The sequence below is a fragment of the Ammodytes marinus genome, assembly GCF_949987685.1.
Source record: "Ammodytes marinus genome assembly, chromosome: 11".
Classification (NCBI taxonomy): Eukaryota; Metazoa; Chordata; class Actinopteri; order Uranoscopiformes; family Ammodytidae; genus Ammodytes; species Ammodytes marinus.
Genome location: NC_137215.1, coordinates 14,432,328 through 14,443,732, shown reverse-complemented (window position 1 = coordinate 14,443,732; position 11,405 = coordinate 14,432,328). Strand labels below are relative to the sequence as shown.

General features: G+C 39.6%; 1 protein-coding gene across 1 annotated transcript in view; it reads left to right on the top strand.

Annotated features, from left to right (window-relative positions):
- The first annotated feature begins 4,291 nt into the window (after positions 1–4,291).
- b3gnt2b (UDP-GlcNAc:betaGal beta-1,3-N-acetylglucosaminyltransferase 2b) overlaps positions 4,292–11,405 on the top strand; it is a 31,597-nt gene continuing 24,483 nt past the window's right edge. The window contains exon 1 of the mRNA XM_080036341.1: positions 4,292–4,411. The gene's annotated coding sequence lies outside the window, so the exon portion shown is untranslated. The remainder of the gene's footprint in view (positions 4,412–11,405) is intronic.

Sequence of the window (11,405 nt, the reverse complement as noted above, 5' to 3'; positions counted from 1 at the left end):
CCAGATTTTTGGTGCATAATAACTAAAAGCTGCTTCTCCTTGTTTAGTCCTAACTCTAGGGACTGTAAGTAGACCTGTCCCAGACGACCTAAGGGCTCTGGACGGTTCATAACGTATCAGCATATCAGTAATGTATTTTGGCCCTAAACCATTTAGTGCTTTATAAACCAACATCAGTATTTTGAAATCAATTCTTTGAGTGACAGGAAGCCAGTGTAAAGACCTCAGAGCTGGGGTAATGTGATCCACTTTTTTGGTCCTAGTGAGGACTCGAGCAGCAGCGTTCTGAATTAGCTGAAGCTGTCTGATAGATTTTTTTGGAAGGCCAGCAAGGACACTGTTACAGTAGTCAAGTCTACTAAAGATAAATGCATGGATAAGTTTTTCTAAATCTCGCTGAGACATAAGCCCTTTAATTCTTGATATGTTCTTTAGGTGGTAGTAGGCTGATTTATTAATTGATTTAATGTGTTTCTTGAAATTCAAGTCAGAGTCTACGATTACACCAAGATTTCTGGCTTGGGGTGTGGTTTCTAACATAACGGATGTAAGCTGTGCGCTGACTTTTAATTGTTCATCTTTGGCACCAAAGACAATTACTTCAGTTTTGTCGTTGTTTAATTGAAGGAAATTTTGGCACATCCAATCATTGATTTGTTCAATGCACTTACTCAGTGCCTGTATCGGACTGTAGTCTCCTGGTGATATGGTTATGTAAATTTGTGTGTCGTCTGCATAATTATGGTAGCATAATTTGTTCTTATTCATAATCTGAGCTAGTGGGAGCATGTAGATGTTAAACAGAAGAGGCCCAAGAATGGAACCTTGGGGGACTCCGCATTCAATATTTGTCCGCTCAGATGTGAAATTGCCTATTGACACATAGTAGTCTCTATCCTTTAAGTAGGATTCATTAGCACCAGAGTGTGTTAGTCCGACTTTGATTAAACCTGATACACGGGCAGCTGGGTGGCAGCAGTGGCAGAGGTGCCAGCATGTGCTCAGAGTGATTTCAAATACAGCAAACAACGTCTCATTGAACCACCTGAGACTCTGGGACGTTGAGGAGACACCTGAGTCCTGGCTGTCTGTTGGCTCCTTCACACCTACTGCCCCGCGGTCATCCTATCCTGTCTAGTTAATGTTGTTTACACCCTGCCCTCTTTTCTGATGACACAATGATGGTGGAGGGCTCTAATGCACAAGAAGCAATAAGCCCAACCCACAGTAGGGTGTGGACCATATCCATGTTTTTTTTTCAAGGGCATGGCAGTAATCTTTGCAAAAGAAATAGGCAATTACCTCTTGGGGAATTATTACATTCAGGAGAACTGTTGGTAACTAGAATAATGTTTCTATTGTGGGGAATGTTTCTATGTTATTTGATGTGATGGTAAACCATTTATCAATATAACCCCTCCGCCCCAACATCCCTTTGTACAGTTGATTCTAGAAGAACAAAATGTTAAAAAAAAAATATATATATATATATATATATATATATCATGTGGGACACACACATACATTTCCTTGCTCCTGTAGGCTTAGTTATTTTTATTTTAGTGCTTCAATAGGCATTAGAAAATAATCCTGCAATTATTTAATAATACACAAAGAGACAAAAATCAACAATGCGCAAGTCTGTCTCACAATACTTTCTGACATCACTATCATTTGGTACTGAACAAATGGTTATTGCTCACCACATACATCTTTAAAACCAGATCATAATTGAAAGGCTCAGCTGGACAATATAGTTTTTATAAAATATGAGGAAATCATACCTTTATTAGGGACTATTTTCAACTGCCGATTAATACACATTTGCTGCACCAGTGTATTCATTGTTGTGAAGGAAAAACACCCAGAGCAACAGTGTTTTGCCTGACTACACAGTAAACTAGTTGGGTAACATTGTTTCGTGGGATTTGTTTAGGTTGAAATAAAAACAAATCAAATAGCATTTTACAATAAAAATGTCAGCAGGAGGACAAACGTAGGGGAAGATACCTGGAGGAACCTGTGAGGCAAAATAGCAACAGACTGCATTTTCGTGGCTAAGCGGTACTGGTTCATTTCAAGAATATCTGTTAACTCTCACCTTCTCCTTAACACAATAACTGTTATACTAAAAGATGTTTCCTTTAAACTGTTTTCCCATGTCATCTAGCAGGTTCAATCCCGTGTCCATGAACATTATAAACATACGTGAACCTCAAGATTATTATTTATGAGCACAGGCTGGGTATCTATTGTTTCCATTGGGGCGACCAACAGACCCTATAGTCTGTTACATAGAAAGATGTAGAGCCTCTAGTCCTTCACACAGCAGACCCCTTTTGTCTTGGTTTGGGTCATTAATAGACTACAGCCTGGGGACTGGTCCCCTGCTGTTTGGATATCCCACACCCATCACACACACCCAAGAACACATGCACGCACACACGTTTAACTGCCATCTGGGTGCCTCTGCAAGTTTTCAAAAAACACAAAAAAAACAGATGCAAGCTAAAGCAGACCTTCTTTTCTAACCAGGAAATGAATACGATTACTACTGATTTTGGGAAATTATAATGGATGAAGCCGTAACCAGAGCATCTATCAAGCTTAATTTTTTAGAATTTTAATGTTTAAATGAACAGGCCTTGAAGTATCAGTTCATCTAAATGTTGAAGCGTGTCACTTTCTTACTGGGATATGACAGGTGTAACTGGTCTTTCGACATTTACAGACTGGTGACAGTCCCTGTGTTTGCTACTGGTAACTAAGCAAACACAAGACAATGTACTTGTCAGCTTGATCCCTCTATGACTAACAGTCTCACACTAGATGACTGGAAGGGTACACCATTAACTGCCTTTTAGCTATTAGCTCAATAGTTAATGCACAGACATTAAAGTGGTATTGATCTTGTGGTCTAACTTGGCAGGAAAAGTGAATTAAGTGTATTTCCCTTTAAAGGAAGCTAATGTTTGGATAACAATTTACGAGATTTGGCGCCAGTCTCTTCAGGGGAACGATGTAATGATGCACTAGACTATATCCATAAAATGTGTCTTCATTTACCTGAAATGACTGACTTTGGCTGCATCAAACATTGCTTCTGTGGTTTTCGGGCACTCATGTTTTTGAAGAAATTGTTTGACATTGTAAGAAATGCCCCTATCACTTTTTTTGTCCAGAATGAGACGCAGAAGATTGATTTTACTCTTATGTATGTAGCTGGACCCAGCAGTAGGTTAGCTTAGCTTATCATAGCATTAAGATTAGACTGCAGTGTAGGACATCTGAAGATACAAAATACCAAGTCATAATGTGTTTTTTTAATCTGCACAGAACCTTAAAATGTTAATTTGACATTTGGAGATCCCCACTTGATTTAATCAGACTTCTTAAGCCAGGAATCAGTTAAAGTATTGCATTTCCTCAATTGTAAGGGCACCATAGAGGACTCTTTATCATGTCTTATCTACCATGGAGGAATACAGGACAGGGCCACGACACATTGTATTTTGTTTTATCATGTGACTTTGATTTAACATAACTACTACAACTCTGTGATAAAAACCAACAGGGAAACATGTAGTGCAGTCTATATGTGTTTATTCCATTTTAAGTGCACTCATTAGTGCTGGCCATGCTGAATTGGTGTTTTGCTGAAGTGGTTAGCATCAAACCCCTTCTCAAACAAGTGAAAATGATATGCAATTCATTCTACATACTTAATAGAATTTGAGAAACTGAAATATTTCTTGGCCGCTTTTCTGGATTTTCCTGAGCTCCTGTGACAGTGTTAGGGGGTGACACCAGTTTGTAAACACTGCCGTAATGAGAAATACAGAGAGAGTTCTGTTGAGTTTATAGGCTTAATCAACTTTGTGTGAACTTTCTGACACCCCTGTCCAGGAGTGTCAGTGCACCAAGTTAGCTTTCAAGTGTGCCTCATTGGGCCACGTTAACCCTGCTATTGGCTACATATAGGCTAGCCTACCAGCACAGATTATTTGAAACAATATGTGTCAGGTAATTCAAGAGCTGACATCATTCAAAGAACCCACTGTAAAGTCCTGTTATTGAGGAAGCTACTTTAGTCATCTAGCTTTTGATAAGGTAAATGCGATAAGGAAAGCACATTGAAACAATATAACATTTCAATGTTGTGAGTGAGTGCGAGCATGCGTAAGTGCGTGCGTGTGTGAGAGCGAGACAGCCTCGCCCCGCCCAGCGCGGCGCAGCGTCACTGCTGTTGAAAGGAGTCGGTCCTTGTTGGTCTCCGCTCTCCAGTCTTCGTCGTAGGCAGGTTTAAAAGCAGTAGAGAGACGACGACAACAAGACGAATGGATTTATTAACTTCTCTGTGGTTCCTGGAGTTACTTTTTTTTCTGTGCTGAAAAGGAAGGCTGACAAACAAGTGAGTTAACCCCCACCTCAGCCACGGAGGAGTTTTCCCTGTCTGGACTTTAGAAAAGAGTAAACCAGCCAACTACGTACCGCGAGCGACAATCTAACCACTCACAGATGTTGAGAAGGATTCAGTAGCGAATGTGCGTTAAGGGAGCAGACACATGTCGCTTCATTGTGTTTGCTTTGGTGCTTTTATTAGGAAAAGAGAATAAGTAACCTCGAGCACAAAACTCCTACGGTGGGAAAAAAAACACGATATAGGCTAGATTAGAGCAGTAAACTCACATTAAAGTTATAGCGTTTTAAAGTGTCGCGATGTTTGCTTAAATGAGAAGTAGCAATTGGTTAGAATAAATTCATCGGTAAAAAGTCTACATTTCTAGAACCACATTCACTGCATCCCACCTTCTTGAATGTTAAGATGTAGGCTTTTTATCTGTTTTTGTTTATCATTTTAATTCAATGTTATCGGACAAATAGTTACATAGCCTACATATTTTCGATAGAAAGTAAATATATAACCACCTGATGAATCAGTTTTGAGATAATCATTTGCACCTAAGTTAATCACACCAGTGTCGAGTGTCCGACTCAAACACAACATAAAATGTGTCAGAAAAAAAACAGACACACCTTAATCTAATATTTGAGGACGTAAGAGAGAGAATACATTCAAAGAAGGCTAGTGCTTTCGTCACCATTTCTGCCCTTTTTTCTACCTACATCTTTTGACCTGAATAAACGTGTGCATTTAACCATATTTGCTCTCTAAGATAAAAAAAAAAAAAAAGTTATCACATGAGTAACATTTTCCAGAGTTGCTTGTTCTGTAGCCCGGCTATGTTTAGACAGAAGAGTCCAAACCGCAGTTAGGAGACTGTTTCTGTCTCCCATGGGTAATAAAAATGGGGATAAAATTATGACCATGTTTACTTTTAAACTTGTGCAAACCCCCTTTCTAAAGATGTTTGTCCTGTTTCTTTCAATCTGGCAGGTATTGTTGCAATTCCTTTCTGTTATGCTCACCAGGTTGTAGCCATGACAATGCCTTCATTATGTTCCTGCGACTCTCTGATGCTAGTCCTTGCCATGCATGCTTGGAAGCTTTTAAACAGGTAGTGCTATACAAAACAGTATGTCTATCATTTTAATCGGATAAAGGAAGTTAAAATGACTGGTTGGCGTGAATTTGTGATTTGACTGGAAGAATATAATTTTAGGGAATGGCTTTTGGTTTTAGAGATCTTGTGTTTTGCTTGTTTGCATTATCTGGCTTCTATGGTAGAGGGAGAAATGTGTGAGAGTTATCAGAGATTTCATGATCCTAGAGCGCATGTGATAGCAACCATTTTTAAATGCAGAAAACCGTAGTTTGCATAGGTTAAACGTTCCGACCAACCAAGTCTCTTTGGACATCTCTCAGCAGCTTTGCCATTCAGACACACAGCCCAGCACTCCACATAAATAGCCGAATCATTTATCCACACCATATGCAGAGTGCTTGCTTTTAGACACATGCTGATGGTCTTCTGCAGCCCAGCAAACAGGCACCAGCTCTAGTCTCCCACTCAAGGACACGGTGACCGTCACTGGATGTGCACTCACCTGTTGATTAAATCAAACCGCTGACCTCCTTTAACACACAGCGCACATGTTCTCCCCCCCCCCCACACTCATGTATTCCCCTCTACCAATAAGTGCCACCTGATGATTCAATACAATGTCAGCCGTTCCGGATAGTGGCTGACTAAACTGAATGTGGAGAGGCACAGGGATGAGCAATTATGATCATTGCCATAAAGCACCAGGTTTCATCCAGGAACATTCATGTCAAGGGCAGGTTGACTATTTATCCATTGGATGACTTCGCAGAATATCAAAAAAAAATTAGCTGTTTTAAATGCAGCCTGTTGTTGTTTTTTGTTCAAGCTAAAGGGCTAAATCCTAGAGAGTTTCTAGTGCAGTTAAAATAAGCTTATAGGGGACGATACGTGCCCTTCACCGTCTTCCTTCCTCTCATTTCAAGGTCAGTAATTTTTTCCAAATGAGAAACAGGGAGATACCCAGGGGGTGCTGCTAATTATGGGGACATCTCATTAGGTCTGTACTATAACCACACTGTCCTGTTTAGAGATACTGTCACACAGTCCCGCATAGTACTACTTGCATTAAATACAGCGTTTTCACTAGTGACACACCTCAAACCCAGACCACTTTACAGACTGAATGTATCTACCTGGCTGTTAGCCTGAGCTCTTTATCACCTCCAACTAAGCTGGCCTCACAAATCTGCAAACAAAATTGGTATTGTCTGTACATTTACGATGCAGAACATCATAAACCTTTCTATAAGCAAATGGGAAAACTACAATAAAATGATAAGCATCCCCTTGTTATCCATTGGTAACACTATAGTCAATCAGCTTTAGTGTTTCTATTTGTATTGGCTGTTTACTTTTGATTAATTTGGAAGGAATTTTTAATGGGATGTCTCGACTTACATTTGAAACTAATGTTAAAAAAGACTTCCTAACTCAATCCATTAAAGCTCCCATATTATACACTTTTCGGTACTATTATACACCATATTATATGGTCTTAGTGGTCCCTAATATGTTTTTCTTTAATTGTTTGCTGAAAAAAACTTTCAGATAATTTATTGTACTATGCTGATGTTCAGCTAATCTCACAATGGCCTATTTTTAAAAAAGAGCTGCAGCTCCCCTCGTAAATATACAATCTTTGAGCTGCCCCTGTCCGGAAGCGAAGCCAGATACGCCTCGCCCTCTGTCTGTCAGGGCCGTGGACCAATAAGAAATAGGGGTGTGGAATGCAAAGTGGAAGCTTCTGGCTTTACAGTTTGTGAGGTCAGAAAAGGGGAAAATTCTGACTGGAGTATATTGGGGGGGAGGGGTGGGGGTTTCAGAAAGGGGGAGAGTGAGAACAGGAGAGATTGTTATTTTTTTTAATATTTTGGCAGTCTCTAGGCACACCGTGGACCCATGGATATGTTAGAATACATTTAAAAAGTGCATTTAGCATAAAATGTGACCTTTTAACTTCTCTCTTTTGGCAAAAGTGTTGTGAGGGTACAGAGATCAGGTAGCCTGGCTCCGCCCGCCCGCCTACTTCCGGCCAAATTTTATTTTCCCTTCAGTAGTCAGTCTGGGTGTACAGCCCATTTCCCAGTTTTGTCGGAGATTCGACAGCCGGTCCAATCAGCGAACAGAGCGAGTGGCTGAGAACGATGACGTCGAAGTCGCGCTCCAGTTTCAGTTGCCAGAAGCCGGCTCATGACACACGTGACGACCAAACGTTATGCGATTGGTTGGCTAATCCAGAGTGGCACTGGGCAGATCCAATAGTTTTAAACTTTAACAGACACCCGCCTCCATGAGTGAACGTTTGCCAATTACAGCACTGCCAGACCTTCTGTACAAATGAAATGAAGTACGATGGTCTGGTAGCACCAGGCTAGAGATCAGGAGTGATAGCTCTGATTGATTTCACTCAATGAACTGATCTTCAAACCCACTCCATCAGTTCTCTGATGAGAAAGTTTCTTTAAACGCAGAGGCAAAGTGAAAGCCACTAGAGGTACTTTAGTTTGACTTACCTTTCCAAGTTACTTAAAAGCATAAAAGACAGGAACCAGATTTGAAGTGGAAGGTTTGTTTATTTATTTTTTTTATTAATATTTTATTTTATTTATTTTTTAATCCTCAATAATGCCTATAAGGAGTTAAAACCAAGAAGTCCAAATGTGTATTTTCCATAAATCAGAGGCGGTGGCTGTTATTGGAGTGCCTGGCTGCCACTGTTTTCCGAGATCCATTTAAAAACGGCTTAGTGGGATATTCTTTAATATAGTCCATTATGTTACAGACATTTTGCAGACTGCAGTAGCTCTTCCTCGCTATGGAAAATACATCAGTGGGGTTAACCTCTTTTATAGGCATTAATGGAAAAAGGAAATCATTAAAAACAGTATTGCCTATAATGGAAAAACACACATATTCTTAATGTTAGTGGTTTGTTGCACGTATATTATGCAGCAAACATAAGTCTCAAACAGTTTTAACTGTGTGTGCAGGCAGTATTACACCAGTGACGCATATTGGTTATATTGGCTCCACACTATAAGGTGTAAGTGGTTGCTCTAAATTCAGGTTTAACCTGCATGAGAGGAACTAGGACTCTGTGACTCAGTGTTGTTCCATGGCAGTAGGTTAGTTTGGTGAGTAGTACGAACATTTGATGTGGGAGAATAGACTTTGGAGGTGTTGGGCATAGTTCTCAGAATGAACACAGAATGAATGACCATGTTTAATATAATGAAGACATTTAATCTCAAATGAATAATGGACATACTATCTCCTGTTGTAGTGTAGTTTTCAGAATGAGTCACAGCTGGAACCTGTCCACTGCTTTAATGGATTAATGCGAATTATTATTATTATTATTATTATTATTATTATTATTATTATTATTATTATTATTATTATTATTATTTTTTGCATTTATAGTTTTGTCTGAGAAAATCATGAAACATCTCAATCACAACCCTACCAGAGCCCAATGTGGTCTCTTTAAATGTCTCATTTTGTCTGACCAGAAGCACAAAACCCAGCAGTTGAGTTTACTTTTATACACGCTGTCTGTTCTCCAGATTCTTCACCATGCACCCAGTCTCACCAGCAGCGTTGATTAGTTTATCGACTGAAAATTAAGTTGCAGCCATTTTGATAAAGGATTAATTTTCATTTTTAAAGCACAATTCCCAACTTCCTCACTATTCTTGCGTTCTCTGTGAATATTTTCTGGTTTTCTATGCTAACCAAATAAATATTTTTGGACTGTTGATCAGTGAAAACAAAACATTTGAGTATGTCAGCTTGGGCTATGGGAAGTTGTGATGGACACATTCAGGTAAATGGGCAGCTCCAGGTTATGTGTTGTTAAAATCCCCCTAGTTAAAACCTGCTAAGCCAAAACAAAAGTGTGTGTGTGTGTGCACCTGTGGTTGTGCGTCTTCTTTCCATTAACAGTTTGACACATATTCCAAAGTTGGGTTAATATGGCAGCCTTCAGTGCTTGGGCAACAGGATTTGTCTGTTTGGAGTTATGCAACATGTGAGCTGCCGCTTCTACACACATACAAACCCACAGGAAAACAACAGTATGTCACAGTGGAAGTATAGTTAATCATTTCTCAAGCACAGTACCTCACTGAAACTGAAAGTAGATTAATAACGCAACAAATATGCAACTTAAGTATATATTTTTATTTTTATTTTAACAACAAAAAAAGTCTCATACACACAACTTTTACTTTTACTTCCGATACTTGGTTACATTTTAATACCTGACATACTTTTGCTAATCAAGTAATGTTTATGTAATGTGTGATTATGTGTGACTTTGACCTTTCCCAGAGTATTTTTACTCTTACTCAAGTATAGCATGATGGAAGTACAGCACTGGTTCTTGCTGCTTTGGCCATTAACTAAGTAGCACGTTTCTTCAATGTTTTTGAAGTTGAAACCTTGTTTGCACCATTGTCTGCGCCTTTCCTCTCTCTCTGCCCCATACTGCTTTCCTGCCCTCAGTCCCTAAGGAAGTGTAACATACATATCTGTTTGTAGTTCATAAAACTGATGTAATGCCATATATTAGTTCTCAGATTTTTGCACAAGAAAATTAATTAACTTGTTTCCAAATGGCTCCTCTTTTAATATTGTAAAGTTATCAGGCTACAGTTTATCAAGTGTGAGTTATGGGATGGATAGTAGCTGCCCCACATGGACAAATGTGTTCACATGTGGGCATTGCCACTTATTTTTTCTCACTACAGATAGATCTTTAATAGCATCTTTCAGCTCTTTTTTTTCTAATGCCTGGCCTGTCACTTCACTAATTTGGTTCCTTCTCTCATCAAATCCCGTCTCCAGCCTAAAAAGCTTCTGATTTCAACTCAAAAAGCTCTAATATGCCCAGTGTGTGCTACCTGCACATCACCAAACAGACCACTGACAAAGTTATCGACTAGCTGATGAATATAATTGAGTAGTGGAATGCCCAAATATTTTCCTCTGGAGCTGCTGGGCGACCCTAAAAAGTGACTCCTAGAAAAGAGTATATCTTGGTCTTGCATTCGCCAGGTGGTCAACCATTCCTTTGGCTGTTTCATAATGCCTTGGATTGTAATCCAGACTATTCTACACTCTAATCTCATTTTGGAAACTTTGGCAGGGCAAAGTACATGATTCATGTTGCATTCTAAGATATGTACGCAATGTCTCATCAGGTCTCGCTGTGAGTCATATGGTAGGATTTGGCATGTTTGTGTAATCCATGGACTCCAGTGTGACACACACACTCACACATTAAGGTTTAGATTACATTGAGTGTGAGTAGACGAGTCACGCTATAGAGAGAGGTGACCTTTGGCGTGCCGGGGTCTGAGTGACAAGTATTTGTTGATAATTAGAAATGCCATTCTATTCTAAGAGTGTGTGTGTGTGTGTGTGTGTGTGGCAAGATTATTGTCAATGAATGTAAGTTTTTCTCTATTCCACCACCATTTAATAAACATCGCTTTTGCTTTTAAGACCTGATGTTTGTTAACAAGATTACCAGATCTCTGAATATTGAAAGAAAAAGACAATTCAGCAAGCCGGGCCCGGGTTGTTTTGGCAACACCATCTTCGGGCCTTCAGGGGGGGATCCAGCTTCAAACCAGCATGTTGAAATGTATCTCTTTAAGTTGTAACAGTCCAAGTAGTGAAGTCCTGTATGACTTGTGAGTGTGTATTGCGTCGCCTGCATGCTATGTTGCCTTTGCGCTGCTATTAGTAGAGCAGTGCACACGCTAATGGATGGGTGTGTGTCTTTTTTTGTTTGCTTCTCAACTTAGCAATGGTGGCGTATAGGTTACGGATTGTATCTTTCATTTGTGTAGGGGTGCTACATTACATTTGCATATTTCTTGGCCGATCCCG